This window comes from Sminthopsis crassicaudata, chromosome 3, assembly GCF_048593235.1.
Source record: "Sminthopsis crassicaudata isolate SCR6 chromosome 3, ASM4859323v1, whole genome shotgun sequence".
NCBI lineage: Eukaryota > Metazoa > Chordata > Mammalia > Dasyuromorphia > Dasyuridae > Sminthopsis > Sminthopsis crassicaudata.
Window position 1 is genome coordinate 311,938,801 of NC_133619.1, and position 24,555 is coordinate 311,963,355.

At 31.8% G+C, this 24,555-nt stretch overlaps 1 protein-coding gene across 15 annotated transcripts in view; it reads left to right on the forward strand.

The window, feature by feature from the left end:
- The window catches only part of BBX (BBX high mobility group box domain containing), a 349,253-nt gene that overhangs the window by 145,992 nt on the left and 178,706 nt on the right, over positions 1 to 24,555 (forward strand). The window contains exon 2 of one of the 15 annotated variants that reach the window (XM_074301108.1): positions 16,910 to 17,004. The exons of the other annotated variants lie outside the window; for them this stretch is intronic. The gene's annotated coding sequence lies outside the window, so the exon portion shown is untranslated. The remainder of the gene's footprint in view (positions 1 to 16,909; positions 17,005 to 24,555) is intronic. 15 annotated transcript variants of the gene reach the window in all.

The window sequence follows — 24,555 nt, forward strand, 5'->3', positions numbered from 1 at the left end:
AAGTATGCTTTTGGAAATTAGAATAGGAAACAAGATAATTAATTACTCTATGGGCTCTTAATATGTGTGTTGATATTGATGTTCATGTTGTTGGGGTGCTTTATTTGTTTTTTTTTTTTTTTTTATTATAACCTGTCAAATTTCCTGGAGATGTTCTGCTCTCAGTGTTTTATTTACATTGTGAATTCAAAATTTAAAAAGCAGGTGATAATTCAGGTTTTAGTAAAAAGATGGAAAGAAAAGATGGTAATTAAAACAGTGATATCAGAGATCAATAAGGCCCTAAACATATAATAATTTTGTTATGGATTTTTATATTGTTTTCTTTTTGAAATAACACTTTTTAAAAAAATGTATGTTTGAAGTTTTCTCCCTTTCTCCCCTTCTCTTCTCCTTCCTCCTTGAGACAGTATGCAATTTGATATATGTTGCATATGTGCATTTATCCTAGTAGTAGTTTGCAAATTCTATAATGGCTGTTAGAATTTTTCAAACATTTTGCAAGCAATTAATTGAAGAAAATATCTCTGATTTTTTTTTACTTAAAACATAATAATACTAGCTAATATTTATATAGTACCTACTGTGTCCGAAGTACTTTAGAATTTTTATCTCATTTTGATATGTAAAACAAATTTGAAAATTGGGTGCTAATTATTCTCATTTTGTTGTACTTGAGGAAACTAAGACAGAGACTAAATAACTTTAGGTCATTAGGACTTAATTGAATTCAGGTCTTCACTTGCCTCTAGCCTTCTTGACTTTGCCTTCTATCCACTGGGGCACTGAGTGGCTAGATTAGAACTTTATTTTGTATTCTTTAGAGGTATTGAAAATATGCAGTAAATATATTGTTTATATGTACACAGTTGTTTAAATGTTGTCTTCCCAATTAGAACAGAATATCTCTTTTAGCATAAGGATCTTGTTTGCCTTAATTTGTATCTTTACCACTGTGCTCTGGTGCCTTGCACATAGTAGGCACAAGTAGGTACTTATTGACTGAAAATTTAGATTGTTACATCTTTAAATCTTTGCTATTTCCTACTCCCCCCCCAAAAAAAAATAAATAAAGGGATTAGCCTTTTCACTGAGCTTTTCACAAAATTGCAGAGGCAAGTTTAGGTATGATACAAAAACCAGAAAAACCTCCTAAAAATTAGAGCTAGGTTAAAAATGGAAAGGGCTGTTTGAATTCAAGTTCTCTTCTCCTCTCCATCTCCTCTCATACAGACACATTCATTCACTCACTCTTTGGAGAGGCAAGTTTAGATAAAAATTTGTTAGATATGTTGGAAAGAAAGTGTCTTTTATTCAAGTATAGGTTGGACCAAATGGCATCTGGAATCTGTCCTTATTGGGACAAAAATGAGATTCATTTTTTGCAGAAGGGCGAGAGTGTTTCTAATATTTAGGTACAGGAAAAAGTTAGCAAGAAAAAGTTACCATTTAACTCTTGCTCTTTTTATTCTATTTTAAAGTGCTTGTCTTGGAGTAAGGAAAACTCATCTTCCAGAATTCAAATCCAGCCTCAAACACTTACTAGCTGGGTGACCCTGAGAAAGTCACTTAATCCTGTTTGCCTCTGTTTCCTCATCTGTAAGATGAGCTGGAGAAGCAAACCATTCCAGTATCTTTGCCAAGAAAGGCTCTAATTAAGGTCATGAGGAGTTGGACACAACTGAAAAATGATTGAACACATCAGCATTGCTTAGTGATGTTGCTTAAAGACGAAAATGGACAGTAGAAATTTATCTACTCCATTTTTTTACTCAATAAGGTTGTAGCTTACTTAAAACAAATAGTAAAAACTGGAACATGAATTTTCCGATTTCCTAATGGTGGTAATGACTAATATTTATGTAGAGTCTTATAAGATTTACAAAACTCTTTATATCCATTATTTGAATCTTTTCACAATCCTGTGAATTCAATGATTTATCATTTTACAGAGGAGGAAACTGAGTATTAGGGAGGTTATATATATCACTTGCTAAGGATCACATTGCTATTTTCTGTCAAAATCAGGATTTGAATCCAATTCTCCTGTGACTGACTCTAAGATGAACATTTTCACAAGTTATCTAATTTTAATACTTGTAATAGGATATTAAAAAAGAAAGAAAGAAAACTGACGAATAGAACTTTGTGTTAGTTTTAAGCACTTTTGTGTAATAATAGTTTGTGAATTTACTTGGAAGGTTGTTCAGGATGTGACTGAGGAGGTGTTGAATAGATGGTGTTGCGCAGTCAGTTTCTTGTATTTAAGAACTCTTCCAGGCTGATTCTAGTCCCTCATCTTCACATCCCCCAAATAATTTGCAAATAATATCAGCTTGGAGGGGAAGGGGAACTACCCCACCAGCAAACCTTACAATGTATAATTCATGAAAGGAGATTAATGTAGTAGGAATAGTACTTGATTTGAGATTAGAAAATTTGGGTTTTAATCCAATCTCTGACACCAGTTCATATGATCTTTCCATCTCAGGCAATTGACTGAAACATTTAAATTACATGGTTTTTGATTGTCCACAGCTCAGAAATTCACAAAATCAGATATTTCATTTGATGCTTAAAATAATATCTACCATTAGTAGAAATGTTTTACAAACATCATAACCCCAGGAGAAAGGTATTCCCACTTTAAAAATGAGGAAATTGAGGCTGAGAAAAGCTAAGTGGCTTTTCTAGGCTCACATAGCTATTTTTCTGAGACAGGATTTGAATTCAGATTTTTGTGACTTCAAATTGAACATTCTCTGAATTGGGTCACATTGTTGCCTCATCAGCTTACAGAGAGGTATTATTTGAAGTTTATCTACGAAGAGAGGTTAAGTGACTCCCCTCTGGTAACATACTTAGTAGCAGAAACTGATTTAGAATCATTTGAAAGCTAGTCCATGTTCCTGCAGTTAATGGATGACTTAACCAATGAGCAGTTCTCTCTTTTCTCCATTTTTCAATAGTAAGATCAAATCTACTAATTAGAAAGTCCATTTTCTAGAAATAGTATCTTAGCCTGCCCTCACTAATTAAGGGGAAATATTTAAGCTAGTTTTCACTTATGATTATAGCTGTTGCATGCAAATGAGCATCCTAAATTCTGTTTTCGAATTGGTTGGTATTATAATTATCAAGACATATTGGAGTAGAAAAAATCCAACCCTCCAAAGTAATAAAATAACACATAATATTTCTTTCATGGTGCATCTTGCCACTTCTTTATGCTTCTTTAATTCTCCCACTTTTATAAGAAGTTGGGTAAATGAATTTTTGTCCTGCATAATTTTGGCATATTTATTTAAGAAGCTCTGTATTAAAATACCTTCTGAATTCCTATTTCATTACTTCTAACTGATTCCAGACTTAAATATTTAACAGAAACCTACATTGATTCCATAGATCTAGGTATTTATCAAAAAATCTTTACATCATACAATAAATGTCAAAGGCTGGATTTCAACTCAGATTTTCCTTGAATTCCAGGTCTAGCTCTTAATCCACTGAGATACAACATGTATGTGTGTGTGATGTATATATATATATCTATACACACATACATTTATATGTGTGTATGTGTATCTATACATATACATACTCACACATTTATATATATATATATAATAGTTATTATTAATTTTTTATGAGACTTAAGAGGAGAAAGTAAAGCACGTGATCTTGCACAACCCTTCTTCCCTCAAATCTAATTCACATGCATGTCATGGTGTCACCTCCCTCATGTCATGGTCCTTTTCTAGAACAAAGAACAAACAATAAAAACACATGTAGTATTTACTACTTTTTGAAAGTGTTCTACTTATTGACTTGGGCAATCAAAGACTGCCTGGAGTTAGAATGTTTTCCTGCAAAAACAGGTATAGTTTTATATTATGAAATCAAAGTAAATTAACTATTTTGAAAGAGAAAATAAGTTTAACTTCTTAAGGCTGGCAGATCAAGAACGGATACCCCAAAAATTGTTTAATGTAACTTAAAGAAGTTTATATAATTTGTTGATTTTTCTCAAGAACCAAAAACTATTCTTTAATAAAATAAGACATTAAGGGATTGCTTTGAATTTAGTTTCCTGCTTAAAACTTGAACATTGCTTCTTTGGCCTAGGGATTTGTAGAATGTTAGAAGTGGCTATGGTCCATGGATTTCTAGGATTTATTATCAACTTAAAAATAATTATTTAGACAAAATACTTGGAAAAAATGATGCTCAAGAAATAGGTTCTAAACAATGTTATGCAATGTAGACTCAATAGTATTAAATTTTACTCATCTGTCCCAAGATGAAATATACCTACTGATACTTGGGCCTTTATGCTTGTTGAATAAGATAGTCTAAACACTTTGATTTCTAATATGAATTTAGATGGCTCAGTCATTGTAGATTGTAGAATAGAGCACTGGATCTGGAGTCAAGAACACCTGATTTCAAATCTAGCTTCAGACACCTGCTTTGTGATCAGGGGCAAGTTCTTTAATCCTCTGTGTGCCTCAGTTTGCCCAAATGGGTATATTAATAGCACCCATCTCCCATAATTATTATGAAGATAAAATGAGTATTTTTTAAAGTACTTTTCAAACCTTAAAACACAATATAAATAATTATTATTTTTATTTGCGAAAATTTGTATTATCAACCAAATATGTCCAAATTATATGTTGCTGAGAAGTAAATAGTAGTGTATTTTCAACCTCTAACCTCAATATAACTTAATCTTGGTACTCTCTAAAACCTACTAGTCTTGGACCAGTTTCACTTCATAGGCTCAGATATATAGTATTGATACCTGATGACTTGTTCTCTTCCCTCCTGCCTCCCTTTCCCTCGGTTTGCCTTTTGTCTCTGCCACTGTTAGTTAGAATGTCTGTCCCGTTTTGTCCTCTCCCTTTGTGAACAAACCAACAAAGTACAGTATCTTATATTTGTAAGGAGTTTTTAAAGTAACAAGACAAATTCAGAAGTAATGACATGAGATTAATGAAAATTAGTAAGTACTACCTAGCATATACTGGGTAGAATCCAATTTTACTTGCCTCTTCCACACTAGAAAGTCCAAGCTGAATTCTTATGCTAGATGAAGGTCTTAAACTGTCAGGGGTTCTCAAACTATGGCCCCGCCCACTGAGGTTGTTTATGCCATTTATGTGGCCCTCTGGCTTATAGCAAATGGGCTGAGGGGCGGAGACAGAGTGTCAGGTTTTGTTTTTACTACAGTCCGGCCCTCCAACTGTTTGAGAGACAGTGAACTGGCCCCATTTAAAAAGTTTGAAGACCACTTCAACATTTGACCCACAAGGAGAATCCAGTCTCTTTTCTCAGAATATCTCCTCTTACTTTACCCAGGCAACAGATTTTCTGAATAGAGTACATTGATTGGTCAGTTCTACAACTCTATGCTTAGTCTTAGACAATCAAGAAACTTCCAAAAATGGTAGTCTTTTTTTTTTTTTTCCTTTTTGAACTAGACATTTTTATACATCATGATTTTTTTTTTGTGCCAATTTTCTTGTTATGTACATTTGGTTTTTTATACATACATATTTATACAATTATCTTGCTGCACAAGAAAAATCAAATCATAAAGGAATAAAAGGGGAAGAAAAAAATGTAATCAAACAATAACAAAAAAGAGTGAAAATGCTATGTTATGACTCACATTTAGTTCTCACAGTCCTCTGGGTATAGATGGCTCTCTTCATCACATGATCATTGGAACTGGTCTGAATAGAGGGTAGTCTTTTTATGCTCATTTTTTCACATTCATACTTAAATGCCTTCTGTTGTAAAGTAATTGAAGTAGCACCACTGTTCCCTTCCATTTTGATTAAATGGTCGAGAAAGATTTATTCCTCACACCCTCATTCACATACTCCTACCAAGTTTGCCAAATGTACATTTAATAAAACCATTGGCAATATTGAATTTGTATAAGTCAGGTATGTTTTAAAGCAAGATGAGATGAATTTTTCCAACCAGGTCAGTATAGGAAACTTTTAAAATATAGAGTTATGCAACTTTTATTTCCTCTTCTAGTCACTCCTAAACTGGAAAAACAAACTTTTCTCCTTTTTTGAGTTCTACAATTATTTCAAAGTTAAGAGTGATTCTAAAAGGTGTTGGGGGAAGGCTTTTCTTACTCTTAGAAATCAACTACTGCTTTCAAAAAGTGAATTGTTACCTAAATAATTTGTAAGTGATTAAAGTATAGTGCATCATATAGAGTGGACAGGTTAGCACCCTGGGAAGAATGTTGTATCTATTCAGTAAAATGTTCATAGTCTTGTGACTTTTTTAATCTGATTTCTCTGCATCTCAGTTTCCTAATCAGTAAAATGAGGAAGTTAAATAAATGATCTCCACGGTCTCTAAATCTATGGTCTAGTGACCCCATGAACATTATCCCCTGAACCATGAGCAGAGAGCCCATAACCATGATTTAGTGGGTAGAATGCTGGCTTCAGAGTCAGGGAAGATCTAAGTTAATACTATTTCTAATGACTATTTTATGTACCCTCAATCATTTAATCTCTAATTGCCCCATTGAAACTGTTCAAAAGTATACATTTTTCTTCTCTAGGGAGTGAACTACATCAATGAAATAGTGGTTTGATTAAAAAAAAAACTTCATAAGGATGAAAAAAAATCTCATGAGAATAGTTATATCACTTAGACATATAATCAACAGAAACCGGTGTTCTTTCTCTGACAGTAGCATAAAATAATTTTATATGAATTTATTCCTTGATGTCAAGGAGAGGCAGCTTGGCAGAGTTTTATTAGCCTGGGAATTAGAAATATATGGATTCATGTGATATTTCTGACACAGACAGTGGCTGTATGACCTTGAGCAAGTCCCCCAACCTTTTCCTGCTCCACAGTTACCTCCTTAAGACCAAATGTTGTCACCCTTTCGTGATAGACCATTACTTTTCTGGGAGTTTCTTACATCAATGAAGTAGCACATCTAGACTTAAAACAAATAAATCTCAAAGATTGGAGATTTACCCATAAAAAATAACCCATTTCAATATGGGCCTTTTTTTCCTGAAGGTATAGGTTCTTTTATTTGAAGCTATCTTTCAGCCTCATGAGGTAACAGATTCCCTAAGTTTACTTCTTATTACCTAAATTGGTACTTCATTTTATCCTAACATCCTGTTTCAAGCTTCAAGGGGCTATCTAGGTCTGCTTTAGAATGATTCAATGAGTAAACTGTGTTTTGATATATTTATTGGGCATCTTAAGTTCCTCTTTCCTCTTTCACTCTAGAGAGCACTAATCCTTTTATAGTTTTCACATAATCCTTCCCCAACCATCTCAGCCCCATAATGATCATTTCAGTTGCCTCATTCTAAACTTTCTCTAGTTTTATTGTGTATGTTCTGACATGGCAGCCATAACTGGGTACTGTAATACAGGATAAAATGATTATTTTGAACAAGGCCGATACATTTTCATTTTTGCTTCTAATACTTTTTCTGACATTGACTGACATTTTTCTGGCATTTTGACCAAAGCCACATAATGGGATATTGTCTTTGGAGAACAGTCTATAATGATATCTCATTCCCTTTGGGCTTGAAACCTCAAATGTTGTCCATAATGAAGTAACTGAATGAGGCAGTGATGATGGCATAGTGAAAAGAGTTCTTATTCAGGAGGATCAGAGTTCAAATTTTCTGTTAGGTTTTTACTGGGTAAATCACTTAATTTCTGTCAAATGCCGTTTGCTCATTTGTAAAAGTTAAGATAATAATAGCACCTAATTCACAGGATTGTTGAGAAGACCAAAGGAAATACGTGAAACGTTTTTCAGGCTTTACTTATTATATTATGATAAATAATAATAAAATTTACTAAATACTAAACTACCAAAAGTAAAATTTAGTTTACTTAATCTAAGCTTTTATCTGATATTTACGGACAAAGGGTTTTTGGATTGGATTTTGGTGGTCTATACACATGGGTAGGAAAATTAGGAAAATATATGTATCTTTATTTAAACTACTAACTAAATTTAGCATTTTATTCAATTATAAAAATTAAAATTATTAGTTAAATTTTTTTTTTTAATTAAATTAATTTTTAAAAAATGTTCTAAGAACAGGTCCATTGGTTTTACTAGATAGCCAAAGGGGGATCTATTATACGAAAAAAAAAAAAAAAAAAAAAGATTAAGCACTCTCGCCTTCCCCTTTCCCAAGTAATATATTCACTGGCTTTTACCAATTTGCAAGAACTTTTCTTTTAGATTTATCAGCAACCTAACTTTTAAATTAAAATATCATCGATTCCATTTATCTTTATCTTTAAATTTAAATAATTCAGCAAACATTTAGCTGTCTGCATTGAAGAAATCACTGTCCTTAGCTGGGCATATTTCTTGACTGGCTCACTTTCAGCCCTGATATGTATTATAGTTTATAGAATAGAGGAATGATTAATTGATGTATATGTCATTGCTAGCTCTTCAAAAATAAGTATGATGATTTTTCAGTTATGGGATCCTATGGGAATAAAGGTCTCATATTTATGAGGAACTATTTTGGAAAACCTTGAAACCTTCATAAATCATAGGAATCATTTGCATCTCCAGCAAGAACTGGATATTTAAAAAAAAATAGCTCCAGTGAAAGTTTGCTTCTTTCTGAAGGGCCAATTTTTATGTAAAGTTGGCAGTCAGAGAAAGATATTTTCTATGTCTTATGTTGTCTGTTTCTGTGCCTTTCTGGGTATTTTCACATCAGTTCAAGGGTCTAATAATCTCCATACCTCATCAACTCATTCCTCAGCAAGACATTTACTCTGATTGACTGATAAATTTTAACTATACTAATTTTAATGTGTCATCTCAAACTGAAAACTCATTTTAAGCCTCTTATCTCTAATTATGGATTGAGACTTTGATGGTAATGGAATTTTAGGCTTTGACAAGCAGATGGGGAGACTTTGTAGTGGGACCCTAAAATCATATCAGTCTTATTTTTTAAAAAAGGTTAAATTACATTTGTTCTCTCATGCTTTAGGTTGTGTTTTTTTTTTTTTTAATTAACAATCATTTATTTTTTCTCCTTTCCATCTTTTTTTTCTCCTCCCATTGAAAAAGGGGAAAAAAAAACCTCTCACAAATAAAATATACATAGTCAAGGAAAATAAATTTCCACATTGGCTACAACCAAAATGTTTATCTGATTCTGTATTCTGAATCTAATACCTGTTTATATTTATATTTAGTCCTCTGGATTTTTGGTTGATCATTGTTGGAATCAGTTAAGTTCCCCCCCCCCACATTGTTATATTTCTATAAATATAGAAATAAATTTGTAAGAAGTTCAATATTTTGAAAAGAATGATACAAGAGGAAACTTTAAAGGAAGTAATGAATTCAATAAACCTTCTAACTTGGTTCCTGATATTACTTATAGGAAAATTAAAAATTTGAAGATGTTATAGAGAAGAATCTGTATGTGATGTATGGCATCATTTGATTGAAACATTTTTAAAATGTACTATATCATCTCTTAAAATTCCTTATTTTTTTATGACAACTAATTGTTAATCTGTATCAGCAATTGATATTAATTGTTGCAACATTTTAAATAATAATAATACTACATGGACCCAGATGTATGTATTTTATCTTTTAAAATGGAATTGTTAATAAGAAAAAAATAGAGATAGTTGTAAAAACTTAGTCACTAGAGGGCAGGATAGACCTTTACTTTCCTGCTTATTGTAAAGTAAGCTCTAATATATATGGATACACAATCAGATTAGGTTTTCTGTGTATTCTAATTATCTCCTTTTTTTCTGGGAAAATATGCACCAAAAGTATCTTTTTGTTATTATTAAAAATATTCTTGATTTCCTCCAGAAGGAAAATTTTTTATTTTATTTTATTTTTATACAAGAAGACCATAAGCAGTATTTCTCTGGAGAAAACATGGATGCTTACAAGAAGTAATGCATTAAAGCATGACTTGTACATGATGCACTGACATTAGATTGCTATGTTGAAACTCAGCAGAAAGGGAATTTATGGAGCCAGTGAGTTTCTATTAGTTAATAAGAATTAAAGCTAAAGCATACAACATATCTTTATCTTTGTGGCTAAAAAATAGATGTCACTGACACATTAAAAACCTGAAGCACACCAGCCCTAATCCAAACCTATTAACTTCTCACCCTCCTCCCACTTAGTAAATGGATGGCCAGAAATTTCTCTATAAATTTTGTATTCTTATATTTATTATCATGCTTCTTAGAGGTTCTCCTTTATTTAAACCTTAAAGATTCATCCTTTATTAATTCATGACAATGCAGTGTGTTAAGAATGCTTGCAGGACTATTAAATTAAGTTCTATGGATTTGAATTCTGGTCTAAATACTTACAAGTACTGTTCCTGGGAGCAAATTAAGAGCTCTCTCAGCCTAAATTTCATTATCTTGAAAACTGAGAAAATACTGCGACATGACCAGTCACTGAGTTGTTTTGAAGAAAAGATATCTCTAAATGTCAGTTTTTGAATGAGAGTTATTACATGCAAAAGTGGAGACAGTAGGGTGAGTGATTCTAAGCAGCAATAAATAAAGCAAACTTTCTTTAGAAATATGTCTTAATTTTTTGAATATTTCACAGATATCATTAAGTTAACCACTATGTGAATAAATACTATCACAAATTGTGTCTAAACTGGACTTTGTATTGTATATTATTCCAAATCTAATCTCTATAAGAATAGATTTATAGCCAAAAGGGACCAGATCATATAGCCCAACCCCCATCTTTTTACAGATATCAAAACTATAAATTACAGAGAGGTTAGTTGAGTTTCCTAAAGTCACATAGTTAAGCATCCAAGGCACTTGGTAAACTGCTCTTGAGAGAAGTTATATTTGTGCAATGTGAAATTGATAATTTTATTACTTTAACCCTATTCTTAACTTACTTATTGTTTATACTGGTTTTCCCATCAGATTCTTTTACTCATATCTCTTTCTTCTGTGTCTAAATACAGTCTTTTAAAGGTTCAGAATGCCAAAAGCCCTTTACAAGTAAACAAGCCAACTTTAGTGAATGCATACTCTCAAAATGAAGAGATTTGGGGGGGGGGAGGATTGATACAGGGCAGCCCATTGGTGTCACATATGGAGTTAGAAGGACTCTCTCCCAAACTAGTAATTTCTGGTGGTCTTTTTTTTTTATAATATTCTTACTTGGGTCCAGCAGAGCCCGGCATTGGAAGAAGAAATTGAAAAACCTGAATATGAGGAGTGGTTCTGCTGATTCATACCCATAGGGAGAAGAAAGGAAAACTCTTAGGGATTTGGTGAACTCTGTTCAAAGTGAAAATGTGCCATCCCCAACTCAGTTTCTACTTGAAAACTATTGTTAAAATAATTAAATCTAATCTGTTGGATTTCTAAAAAACAAACTAAACAAACAGTCTAAAATGTCCAGTTCTTCCTTTCTCATGGAAGGGAATTCCACCTTTATTGAATATTCATTTTTTTTCTTTCCCTTATATTTAAAATTAATATAGAACCACCCAGAGCATTATAGGCAAAATCACAACAAGATAGAGTATATCTACTTAAATTACAGATCAATAAAAGCTACAAGATCAGAATTAATTTTATTGGTTTGATTTAAAAATAAATTATATGTAGGTATAGATATATAAATATTTAGATCTAGTATTTGTGTAGGTACAGCTAGATATACCTTGCCCCCCAAAACACCCCTCCACCATTAGTTATTCTTACTCAGTTCATTTTTCTGTGACAGAATGGTCAGATTTCAGGAGTTGATGATGATGATGATGATGATGATAACTAGCATTAATATCGAATCTGCTATGTGTCAGGGACTATGCTAAGCACTTTACTAATATTATCTGATTTGATTCTCATAGAAACCAATGAGATATTTATAAAAGTACCCAGCTAATCTTAATGTGCTATTTAAATGTAGCATTTTATTCTGTTCACTGCAATAAAAGACAAAAGGAAACGCTGCTGCCTAAGTGATCCTTGAATCAATTGGAGTTGGGGAGGGCTATATTACAAAGGCTTTTTATAACATTTTTTGCCGCCCAATATCCCAAAGTATTTTCTTTTAGCTGATTTTTATGAATCCCATTTTGAAAGAAATCCGTTTCAAGACTAGTTATTTTTTTGTAGGGATCCAAAGAGAAGTAGTAGCCAGCAGTAGCCAATAACCCTCCCCTGAGGAGTGATGACACAATGTGTAGTCTCAGAAACCTGAGTTCTTATAGTGTAGAAACTTAATTTGTGACCTTGAGCAGGTCATAATTTTTTTTTTTTTTTTTTTTTTGGCTGAGGCAATTGGGGTTAAGTGACTTGCCCAAGGTTATACAGCCAAAGAAGTGTGAAGTGTCTAAGGCCAGATTTGAACTCAGCCTGACTACAGGGCTGATGGTGCTCTATCCACTGCACCATCTAGTTGCTTCTTTATATATATAGATATAGATATAGATATAGATATAGATATAGATATCTATATCTATATCTATATCTATATCTATATCTATATCTATATCTATATCTATATCTATATCTATATCTATAGTAAATGTTCATTCCCTTTTTCCCATGACTTTGGGCAAAACACTTAATCATTTTGGACCTCAGTTTGCTATCTGTAAAATGAGGGGTAGTATCAGATGATCATTTAAATCACTTTTCAGTTAAAAATTTATGATGCTATACCAGTGATTTTTAACTCACTTCATGTATCTATTCTGTTTTTGAGTCGTTTATTTTATTTTTTTATATAATGATAATTGTATTATATAATGATAGATACAGATATCCCTATAACTCTTATTTATTGAGTATATGTTATTTCCTTTCTACTTTACTCTTGTTCAATCTGGGAGACTCGGTTTAATTATAATAACATAAATTTAATTCACTCCATCTCCTTTCTTGGTAAATTTGCACATTCTGCCTTAGTAGTACATAAATATATTATTCTTTTATTCTTAAGTGGCTCCTAATAACCTTTGAAAAGTCTTAGGTAATTTGGAAGCAAATTGTATTACTCCTTAAACAGCATCCCTAGCTAAATGGACTACATTGAATTCCCTATTTTTGTCTGTCTACCTGATTTTGACCATTCCACTCACCTGTGTGAAATGAACTCTTCATCTATGTGTACCTGCTGAAGTTCCTATCAAGGACCAATTTCTATCATGAAGCCTTACCTGGCTTACTTAAATGAAAATGTTGTCATCCTCATATTTCTTTTTCTTTTCTTTTTAAAAACTGTGAACTTCATTAAAAAAAAGTGACTTCATATACGAGGAAGAGAAAAATACATATAAAACCATATATATTTTCTAACTCATATTATTTATATTTTAAAATATTAAATTTAACATAATGGTGCCAAACTACTCTGCTTGACTTTTTCCTCCTGAAATTCTTTCTTTGAAATGTCTTCTGTTTTATTTTTATTGACATTCTTTTTGTTCTACTTTTTTTTTCCCTTTCATTGTTTTTCCTTCTTGTTTTCTCACAATTGTTCCCTCCTCTTCCCCTCTAAATGCTCTTCCTTGTCATAAATAAATATCCTAAATAGAATAAATTCATTCATACATTAATCAAAACATGCATTTCTTACTCTTTACCCACAGCTTATCACCACTCTGCCAAGAGGGGGAAATAGCTTCATCATTAGTCTTATTAGAGTTGATGGGTTATTGCATTCATTAGTGATCTTAAATCTTTCACAATTGTTTTCCTTTACACTGGTTTAGTCATTCTTTCCTGGATTTGCTCACTTCACTTTGAATCATTTAATTTAGGGCTTTGCAAGTTTTTCTGAATCCATGCTTTTATCCCTTCACTTCTTATGGCACATTTCATTACATTTATGTCATAATTTATTTAACTATTCCACAATTAATAGCACTCATTTAGTTTCTAGTTCTTTGATCAAAGAAGCCTACTATAAATATTTTTAGCATAATAATAATAATAATAGCAATTACATTCATGTAATTTAAGATTTAAGATTTGCAAAGTATTTTATATATGTTAATTCATTTGCTATGGAAGCAATATCTGGAGCCACTTAGTCCAATCCCTTTATTTTACAGATGAAGAGACTGAGATAACAAATCAAGTTCTTTAAGCTGGGTTTAATAGAGGTAGTAATAATTTTCCTCGGTATGAACTGGTATAGGTTCCTTCTAAAACTTCTTATGGCACTTTGAGTGGGACCTTTTCTTTGTTATGATACTCTCAGCATAGTTATTTGTATATAGTAAATGAATATATATATTGGAAAGGGAAAAAAACTGATTTTTTTTTTCAATATAACCTTTTGGTTAGAGGTTTATCTTAAATATCGTTTTATAAAAATTATATTTGAACTTTTAAAAAATGTATTTTAAGTGCTAATGGTAAAAACAGGTTCCCCTCACCATTTCCTAATATAATACCTGCCATGGAATAGGCTAACAATCAAGGTGAATACTCAATGCTTAGGCCACATAATGGAAAAAGAACTATTTTAAACTTATTTATACAAAACATTTTATTACAAATCGAAGACTAGAAAGAGATGGGTACTAGCATCATATCTCTAGGAAAACAGACTTACTTTCAGTTCCTCTAGAATTCAGGGAAGAAAACACTCTTTATGTTTATAAATTAGGAACAACTAGACGAAATTACCTGACATAATAACTCTGATGATATGAAAGCAAAATGTAATAGCTCTTATATTGTGTCTTTGATTAATGTAAAAGGCTTGACCTGTTAAGTAGTCTCATTAATATTTTCATTTATCAGTGATCAAAATTTCTTTTGTAATATTAATTTCTTTAGTATGTTATTAATCTAGTTTAAGACACGTTTCAAAGTACTACAGAAAAATCTCAACCATTCTTGCTTCAGAACACTGTTCATATGTAGTGTTCTTAGAATCTGAAGGGGGAGCCTCATAATCTTGTAAAGTCTAACTTGTAGAAAATATTAAGAATTGTTTTTTTGATAATTAATTTTTAAATTTCATCTAGCTCTGTAGAGAATGAAAAAGATCCGTTAACATGTAAACATGATTAAAAAAATTTAATCTTTGGAGAGTCAAGTTATTATTTCTGTTAAAATTCTGTGATGAATTTAACTTCGTAACATATTTGTACTTATTTTTCTTAGCAACAACTACAATAACAAACCAAACTTGAGTAGATACCAGAGAAATATAAATTGTTTTAATTGTATATATGTTACATAGGTCAGTTACACATCTTTTATGCTTATCAAAGGGAATACTAATTTTCTATTCGTATATTACAATCATGTATTTTTAAATGCTAAGTTAAAATTATTTTTATACTAAAGAAAATTCGTGTCATCTAACAAAAATTTATACATAAATTCCCAAACATAATAGCTATCTTGGGGGGTGAGGTGGGGTGGTGGTCTTGATACTTGCATAGTAATACTGAGATTTGATTTGTAAATAGTATGTTAAAGAGTCCTCTATTTAAAATAATTCCTAAGTCTAGATTTGTGAAAAGAAATTTTGGATAAAATGATAGGCTTTACTTTTCTGTTCCCTCTCTCTGGGAAATAATGTGTAAGGGATATTATATTTGTACACCTAAGTAGTTAAATGCAGAAATATTTGTGTAGTTTACAAAAAAACTAAGGGAGTAACGATTGGATGTTGTTCAAGTAAATTTCTTATCACAATCACAGTATTAAAATTCCATTTCAGAACTTGAAAAAATAAATCACTTGAACACTTGCTTTTGACATACCATGTACAGAACCACACATTACTATTATAAGAGGAATATGTATTTTTGAGGAAGGAAACCTTTTCTGTTCTGCAAACAAGCATGAAGATTTGGGATAAAGGTCTTTGAAAAGATAGGTTTTATTAGAGAAAAATCTCTGAGATTTCTTTTATTATATAGTTAATGGGATAAATGTTTTGAAGCAATGACAAATATGACAGGATGATCATAGTTTGTGATATATATTGATTTATCTAGTTTTATCCTTCTTTTACAATAGTCAATGCTGAATATGTAGAAATACTATTTTAAAATATATTTTATTGATTAAATCAATTGATATCTTTTGTTTTATGTATCACTAGAATTTCTCTCATGTCTACTCTTCCCTTTTCTTCCCAAAAACCATCCCATGTAACAAGTATTTTTAAAGAGGAAGAAGAAAAATATTAAAACCAATCAACGTATTTTCAATATTTTCCCATTATAATGGGGAGGCACCACAAAAATGTCAGTTAATTATTATTTTCCACAGTTTAGAGCTCTTGATAGACACGGAGTTTGTGTTGTCATCACTTGGTTACCTTCTAACAGCTAAGAACCATTTTGAACACTAGCAAGTGGTCTGGAACATCCAGGTTAAAATGTTCTAGATCACAGTGTCAAGGGCCAGATAGATTCTTATTTTCACTGGATGGAGTAGTTATATTAAAATAGTTTCCCTTTTAGATAAAAGTATATTTATAGTCATTTTTTGGAGTATGCTTAAAGGATAATTTAAGCATATATTTAAAACATTTTCATTTATTATGCCGTAGCTATTTGTTTGCTTGATATAATTTGCATTCAAATGATTTCAAAGCTAGTTTTCTAGGGTTTTTTTTGGGGGGGTGTGTATTTTTTGGTAGCAGGTTGAGACAAAGAGAATTCCTTCTCAGATAATGTCTTTTATCTTTTTCGTATATTAGCTTTCTCTTTTTCCTTTCTCTGGGTGTTTGTGAGAGTTAATATATATATATATATATATATATATATATATATATATATATATATATATATATATATATAAAGGTTCTTCCTTGTCCCTGAGTGGGCCCATCTCCTTTATCTTTTAGGGAAATGGGGGAAAGAGAAGAAAAAAAGGAAAGATGGAAGGGCCACTGGAAATTTTTGCAATTTCTTCAAATTAAGGAGAGTGAGGATCTGCCAAGTGAGAAACCAAAACACTTTATTGTTCTTTTTAATGTATGATATTGTTCTACCTCAATCTAAACTGGGATAATTAACAGAAACTGTATACCAAAAAGTAGTCATCTGGTTTAAGGTCAAGGTAGCCATTTCTTTTTTTTTTTTTTTAACAGAAATTGATTTTTGTTGATTCCCTATTATGGATGAGGTACTATGTGGAACTATATATGAAAAAGTAGAAAAAAGTTCCTGACATCACAAAATTTGGGAGATAAGACAGAAATAAAGTTAAATAACTATATGCAGCTTGTCTTAAAACAACAGTACTTACAAGGCATAGTATATAATTAATGACTAAATGAATGGTTTAAAAAATACCTTTGCACAGTAGAAAGATGATTTCAACTTTGGAGTGTTCAGGGAAGGGTTTTAAAGAACAGATAGATTTTGATCTAGGCCTTGAAGGATGGTATATCATTTGAATGAGTGGAAGACAGTAGTGGAAATATCCTTTTATCCTCAGCTGTTTAAAAAAACAAAAACCTGGAGACTATATTGATGAGAAATAATTATCTTTTATTGTACTAAGGACTGTACAAATAGAGACTAATATAGATACAAATACTAAGTTACAATATCTGTACAGTGCTTAGCAAGGAATCTGACATATAATAGGTGCTTCATAAATATTTATTATTTCCTTCCTTTAATTAGGAGGAAAAGGGAGAATTATAAGTACCAGAATGTTTTTGGGGGGAAAAAAAAAATATATATATATATATATACATATATATATATATATATGTATATATATATATACACCCATTTGTGGTGGGGAAATTTAACTGAAAAGGGCATAAGCCTAGCTTTTGGAGGTCCATAAATTCCAGGCTAAGAAGTTTAGACTTTATCCTATGATCTTTAAGGCTATATTGGGGGAGGGAGGTATAAAATAAACACAGAGGAAGATGAGAAAGAGATGCTAACAAAAATGAGATTTCAAGGGCCAGAACTATCATGGTAGGCATGGGGATGAAAAGGAAAAAACAGAATAAAAACCACCATCATTATGAAGTATGAATTTATAGGCCTTTTTGGATAATTCATTTTACTTCATTTCTGCTCATTCTATTCATTATGAGTTGTTCTGGGAGAAAACCATAACTTCTGTGGCATTGGGAAGGTGGTACCATGACTTTGTAAGTAAGTTGTATTTGAGTGAGGGAGGGCCTGCAAAGTCACCTGCCTCACTTTCTAATCTGATCGCATAGCTGTAAGACCATATATTTAAATTATAAACCTATAAAATCTAACCCTCTCATTGTATATATGAGAAAAGAGAGAGTAAATGATTTGCTCAGTGTTAACCACTGGTAAATGTCTAAGGCAAAGTCTGAATCCAGGTCTTTCTGATTCCCCAATTCAATGATTTTTCCTGCTTTGCCTTGTTCCTTGTATAATTATAGAGACTGATTATCAGTGGTCTGAATCCAAGTGTTCCTGATTCCCAAATTCAGTGATTTTTCTGCTCTGCCTTTTTCTTGTATAATTATTAGAGACTAATTATCAAATAGATTCGTTATGTAATATTAATACTTTTTTGCATTAGGAGATATTGTATATTAAATCTAAATATTATTCATTTTTAGTATAGGCTCTGATCACCTCATACTTGGATTATTACTATAAACTTCTGCTTGGTTTCTTTGTCACAATTCCCTCTCACTATAGTCCATTTCCTCTTAGCTGTCAAAATGACCTTCCTAAAGTACAGATTGTTGCCCCATATTTAATAAACTCCAAGGTTCCCTATCTTCAAGGGTCAAGTAATTTTGGGGGGGCATTCAAAACTCTTTATAACCTGCTTCTCCACCATCTTTCCAGTATTCTTACAACTTAGTTCCACCATTCCCCACCCTTTATACTCTGATCCAATGACACTGCTCTTCTTGGTTTTCCTTGAACAGCACTCCATCTTCTGTCTCTGCATTTTTGCTTGTTGTCCCCTATCCCTCAAAAGCTGTTCTTCCTCTTCTCTGCCTCTTGGCTTCCTTAATGTCCCAGAAAAAACCCTACCTTCTGCAGGAAGCCTTTCCTAATTCATTCCTCTCTCTATTGATTATTTCCAATATATCTACCATGTAGCTTATTTGTACAATTGTGCTCTTATTTTCCCCCCACAATTGCTTCCCTCTCTCCCGAATCAGACTGAATTTCTTTAGATCATGAACTTTCTTTTGCCTTTCTTTGTATCCCTAATGTTTAGCACAGTGCTTGGCAATATATTAAATGCTTAATAAATATTTATTGACTGATTGCTATTCAGTAAAAATTTATTTACACACTTGCTGTGTGGAGAGAATGCTAACATGGACATTTGGGGAATATAAATTTATATTACACATAGTCCCTGAGCTTATAGTTTAGTAGGGGCACATAATAGATATATGAATAACTGAAGTATGTAATACATGTTTATTTAAGATTTAGAAATTTGTTTAAGGGATAGAAAATCAAATATAAGGCAAGGTTAAAAGATTCTTCCACTTCTCCCTTTATCCATGGAGTTGGATTTGAGTGTTTTTGTAGTAATGGGGATCAAAAGAGTAGTATTTGAGAAAAACTCTAAAAGATGGCCATTAAATTCAGGTGGCACAGGGAAGGAAGGAGGATCTTCCATTCTTAACTGAGTATATGAACATGGATGCACTCCAGTACGGGACACACCACGGGAATAGACAGTGATCTATCTATTTCAGATGGAGAATTTAGTTCTTGGCTGGAACTTCTGCCTGGAAAAGGCAGCAGAGTGGCTTGTAAATGACTTGGATACCAGGCAAAGAAAGCTCAGTTTGACTTATTAGACAATATAAACTGAAGATACTTGAACCAAAGAGTGAGATTAGACATACTGACTGACTGCTCTGAAAGGAATAAAAAGCAGGTGCTTTTGCAGTAGACCAAGATGGTAGAGACAACTTGAAATGATAGCAATGGAGAGGAAGGGACACACATAAGAAATACAGCACTTAAGAACTGCTGTGCATTTTGAGTGAGAAAACCTGGGTTCAAAGTTTTCCTTTGTCATGGAGTACTTACATTACCTTCAATAGATCATTTAAGCTCTGTGGTTCTAAATTTTGTCATCAGTTTGTAAAATATGGGGTGGGATTAGACTGCATGTCCACTAAGACTCCTTCCAATTCTAAATCAATATTAATACAGTCTTATCAAAGAAGTGAAGTGGAATAATCAAAGATAGCAACCACGTTTCAAACATTGAAAACTGATGAATGAATGATAGTGTCACAGATTAAAAATATAAAGTGTAAAAAGAGGCCAGACTTAGAGGGAATATAATGAGCTCTGTTTTGGACTATTTAGTTTGAAATGCTATCAGGGGAGAGAGTGCTCCTTTGGGACGGTCATTTAACTTCTGCCTACCTCAGTTTTCTCATCTGTAAAATAGGAATAACAATAGAACTTCCCAGTGTTGGTCTGAGAATAAAATATTTGTGAAAGTTTTAAAAAATAATCATGTAAATGTTAACTCTGAAGATGAGGATATGTATAAATGGAAGTTTCTTTATAGGTATCTAGAGACATGAGTCTAAAGCTTCTTTATTTATAAACTTACAACAGATGCTCTTTAGAAAATGCCCTCATCTTATCATTTATAGACAAATGTTCCACAAACATATGAAAAATTGATTTATTTAATATCTTTAATATCAATTTTAGTTATTTAAGTCAATAAGATATAATCTTATCAACCAAAGACTCGTTGGTATGAAGAAAAAACACCCAATTTTCTGAAAATAAAAATTACAGTACAATTTTATTAACCAAGATATGTGAGACACAGAATAAAATAATTTTTTCATTGTAATTTAATATTAACTAGAAACTCCCTTTTGTTTCAGCAATCATTCCCAATCTTATAACATACAATAGCTCACTTATTCTTAATTAAGTAAATATAATTGAATATTTGAGTATTTTTGATATCTAAGAATTATTGCTATGAAGATCTAGGATTATTGCAAAATGCTACATATATAGAAAATTTAGAAGATTTGATAGAGTATATATGAATTTCAGAACATTCCCTGGAACTTCTTTGATTCTGCATTAGATTATTGTGATTTTTCTCTTATTTTTTAAAAAAATTGGTGCCTGCAAAATGGTACTTTTAATTTGGTCTCCAACTTAGGGAGAAGCACAGAATCAATAGTGCTAGAGCTGAAAAGAACCAGTCATTATCTAATCTATCTCTCTGTTTTAAAGATGAAGGAACCTAAGAGTGATTTTTGGATAAATAGGTTTTTAGTTTATGCAACTGTATGTCTTTAAAAGTCTTTGAGACCTTTAATAGTATCCTAAAACTAAACTATGGAGGCATCATGTAGTTAGATTTCATTCTCAACACCAGATAGTATCTATTAAGACAGACATTATGTTTTACAAAAATCAGTGTAAAACATTTTCCTTTATAGGACTCCCTGTTTTCAGGAACAATGATATTTATAACATATTTTGACTGAGCGATATTTTTGTTTTGTCAAGGATTTTTTTTTCTCTTTGTACAACCTGCTGTCACTGAAACTTTGATTGTTTTAGGCTCACAAATAAAAAGCAGCTGTTTGAAATACATTCTTTGACTAAGCTGAGATTCTGCAATTCCCCAACAAAAGCAGCATAAAGAAATCAAAATAAGCATTCACATTGGACATTTGCTGCCACAGTAGTAACTTCTATACATTTATCATTAAAATCCACATAGTTTGTTGCCATAGTTATTCACACTTATGCTGATGTCTTTCATATTTTACCTTATAGCCATTTCCCCATGTATCTTCCTTTGAATTTTCTGTGACCAAGAGGTGGAAAAAAAAAAAAAACATAACATAATCAACAAAAAACACACCTAATATATACTTTTGATGACTCATTGATGTTAGACATCAGTGGATATGAAACTGTAAGATCCCCTTTCTATCTTTTTACTGAGGGGAGGGAAATGTTTTTTTTGTTTTTTATCATCTTTTCTTTTTACTAGTTCTAATGTTAGTTATTCTGCTGGTACAATTTGATAGCTTGCAACTTAAATGCTTCCAGTTAGAATATTATTAAAACTACCCTATTCTGAGGGCCAAAAGAATAAGTCCAATGTAACTATCTATTGGAGAACATCCAGTGGAGCTTTCAGATTATTCAGACTGTACAACACCAGCAAATTTTTCAGAATTTAGGGATGGAGTGGGTAGGGAGATGCTGGTGGAAGAAGAAGTAAATGCCTTTTACTGCTCAGTGAAAATAGGTGAATAGTTAAATTCAACAAAGAAAATCAGTTCAGACCATGAAATGGACAAGGCCAGGAACATATTTAGAATGATATCCCCAAAGACTTTTGAGCTGTGTAAAATAAAGTGTGAAGCATAAAAACTGTTCACACATTTTATTAGAGTCATATGAAGCTGCAAATAGCAGTTCTATCCATGTAGTTGTTGTAAATATTTAGGCAGTAAAAAAGTGTTGGTATCCATGGACTGAATATCTATGGTGAAAGAAAAATGTTAAAAGAAAAAAAAAAGTCTATTTAGATATTTCAAGAAATTTACTTGGGTTTCATTAGATTTGAGGTCTCATCAGTGTCTGTGCCCCCTCCAGTGGCACTGATTGTTACCCATCTTTGCCTTTTCATCCTTTGTAATTCGTAGACACGGCTTTCCATAAATCCTCCGTAGAAGAGCTATCCAATATGCTGGAAACCTTTCCCCTAGGTCTCTTTACATTAGATTAGTGTCAGTGTAGCATACCATCTGTTACCTTTTACTCTGGCTATGTCTGACATTATTCAGATGTGATGGCAAATTTCAGGGTTTTTTTTTTCCCCCTGAAGATTTTTTCCATTCCAAATCACTAGCAGGGAGGTTGCAAGAATTAAAAAACTCTGTGATAGCTGCAGAAATTAACCTTGTGTTTCTTGCTGGTGGAAAAGCAACCAACAGGTAGTGATGAGTAATATCTCATTAAAAATTTATTAAGCTCTTAAGTAAAATAATTTTAATTTAAGAAAGCATGTTATGATGTATGAAATGTTGATGTGAGAGTTACCAGCGAAGTTGTGTTGGCCAGTCGATTTGTGAGGACTTGAACACCGGATTTAAAAAAAAAAAAAAAAAAAAAAAAAAAGGACAAGACTTAGAAATCATTTGTCTCAACCTCTTCATTTTATGCAATTGAGGAAACCAAAACTAAGAAAAGTTAAGTACCTTGCACATGTGCAGATGACCTCAGATTCCTCAGAATTAGGACCAGATGATCTCTTAAGTGCCTTTCTAGTCTCAACATTATAGGATTCTGTGATTTAGTGACATATAAATTGCTATAGTACAAATTGAGTACATGCATGTTCAAGTTTCAGATCAGATCAGTCAGAGAAATTTAAAAAAAAAGTTTTTTCTTTTGTTGATAAGTCATTTCCTAATATCTTTTCATTCAAATTTTCTTGTAACAAAGAAAACTATTTAAGCAAAACAGTTTATAATATGATAGTGGTTAGTTACTATGTGTCTGCACCATGTGAAGAGTTCTTTATCATGAATTAGTTGTATATTTTTGCATATTTTTATGAATTCTTTATACTTGATATTTCTTTTGGCACAAGAGTTATTTCATCATAGTCATATTCCATAATTTTTGCAACTTCTACTTAGTAGGTATGCACTTTATTTCTAACATTTTCATGACACAAAAGATTTTAGGAAGGTTTTGAAGAGTAAGTTAATAAATATTTATTAAGTACTTACTATGTTCTAGGAACTGCTGTTCCATGTTCTGGGAATTGAAAAAAAAAAATGCAAAACCTAGTCCTGGCTCTCCGGAACTTGAAATCTAATGAAGGTCAAAGCTATAGATCAAGGAAGAGTACTGGACAAGGGTGTTAAGAGAACCATGGCATATACAACTTAGAAAAGTTAGGAGGATAGACTGATTTAGTTGACCAGAATTGAAATGAATTTTGCTGCCATTTTGTCTCCCATTGTTGAAATTTTAATAATTCCTATTTTAAAATTTGACATTTAGAATTTTAAATTAAAAATAGCATTTCCCCATTTTTGGTTCTCCATTCCCTTTCCTTTGCTCAAATTATTTCCATTTTAGCCAAGTTGTATAAATTTGTATGAATTCTACCATTAATTTCTCAGGTAGTTAATGAATAAAAATGAGGCTGGAATTGAATTCTCTTTCATGATGAATTTTAAATTTTACAAACTCTTAATAGTAAGACCTTTTTCAAAGTTTTCCTTTAGTAATGTTGCATTTTAATGGTGATATATAAAACTATGGAACTTCTTAACACATTTATTAGAATTGAAATTATAATATATATTCCCTCTCTTTTTTAACTTTCAAAATCTTAAGTTGGAACATAAATAAGTTATCTTATGTTATTACATGACTATAAACTATAGTTAATCATGTGTCCTAGCACAAAATTCACTATTTAAGTAAACTTTAGAATAGATTTAACCCAAATGATGAGTTATATCCATGTGGATGCTCATTT